Source organism: Artemia sp. Qi Xiang Cuo, chromosome 20 (genome assembly GCF_049724085.1).
Source record: "Artemia sp. Qi Xiang Cuo chromosome 20, ASM4972408v1, whole genome shotgun sequence".
Taxonomy (NCBI): Eukaryota; Metazoa; Arthropoda; class Branchiopoda; order Anostraca; family Artemiidae; genus Artemia; species Artemia sp. Qi Xiang Cuo.
This window is the reverse complement of record NC_142813.1, coordinates 37499868-37501271: the sequence shown is the minus strand read 5'-3', so window position 1 is coordinate 37501271 and position 1404 is coordinate 37499868. Positions and strand designations below refer to the sequence as shown.

General features: G+C 34.4%; 1 pseudogene; it reads left to right on the top strand.

Moving 5' to 3' along the window:
* Positions 1-264: 264 nt before the first annotated feature.
* On the top strand, positions 265-843 carry LOC148940166 (protein unc-50 homolog pseudogene; annotated as a pseudogene).
* The last annotated feature ends 561 nt before the right edge of the window (positions 844-1404 follow it).

The following is a 1404-nucleotide window of genomic DNA, read 5'->3' as shown; positions in this document are numbered from 1 at the left end:
TTATTTGTTTGTTTTTGTTTGTTTTTTCTTTTCCCCAGGGGTAATCGTATTGACCCAGTGGTCCTAGAGTATCGTAAAAGGGCTCATTGGAACGCAAATTAAAAGTTCTAGTGCCCTTTTTAAGTGACCGAAAAAATGGAGGGCAAATAGGACCCCTCTCACGCTCATTTTTTCTCAAAATCACCCAATTAAAATGTTGAGATTGCCATTTTGTTCAGCATAGTCGAAAATCTAATAAATATATCTTTTAGGATGACTTAATCCATGACAATCCATTACGATGACAAGCAGCAGTTGGCAAGAGATGACCCAGCCTTCCTTGTATTAATATTTGTATTGATTAGTATTACATCGATTGCGTTCACCTTTGTACTAAACCTTAACTTCACAGGTTTCATTAAATTTCTTCTCTACGCTATATTTGTTGATTACATAGCTATTGCTGCTACCGTTTCAACTATTTCATGGTTTATATTAAATTGTTACTTTCGAAAACCCAAATGCTTAAGAGGGAATGTAGAATGGGGATATGTATTTGATGTTCATTTAAACGCTTATTTTTGTTTCTTATTGCTTAATGTATTCCAGCTCTTGTTTTACCATGTTTTTATCAGTCAAGACTGGTTTCTATCCAGGGTATTTGGTAATTTCCTCTGGGTGATTTCCAACGGGTATTATGTATACATAGCATTTCTAGGGTTTAGCCCTCTAGAAACTCTCCAGAACGACAGAATTATTTTGTATATTTTACCAGTTCTAGTGCTAATGTATTTTTTATCTTTACCTGCTGGTTTTAATATTACTGCTGCAATGAAGAATTTTTATATTAGACGGGTCGCATAACCTCCTTCGTGATAAAAATCGTGGAATTCTTGGGGCTTACTATGTCTGGGGGAGGGGAGGGGCGAATGGAATATCTCCCAGATGTACAAGCTTGAACTTTTTTAATCCATGTTTAAATTGTTGTGAGTGGATGTCATTTGAATTAAACTTAAACAAACAAAGGCTGAAAGCAAATCTCCGAAACTTAAGGCCCTTCGACTTTGAACGAGTTATATCTTTAAACGGGAAGCTGTTTCTGTATGTATTTATTTATTTATGCATTAGTTTTTTCTTGAAATTTTTTTTTTTTTTGAAAATTGGCCCTCCAGGGATTTTATGGCCAGAGAATAAACGATTTAGACGGGCTGCAATTTTTAGAAAATTCATCCAGACCCTTATTTTTTGAAAAAAGTGATGTGAATGACATCATATTTATATACATTTAAAGCACATAAATTAAGTCATTTCCCCCAAACAGCGGTCGTATCGTTTCTAGTATGCATGACGCATGCAAAATTACAAAAGAAATAGCAAAAATCGTATTGAATTACGAACAAAAAGTTGCATAATGAAATTTGCGGT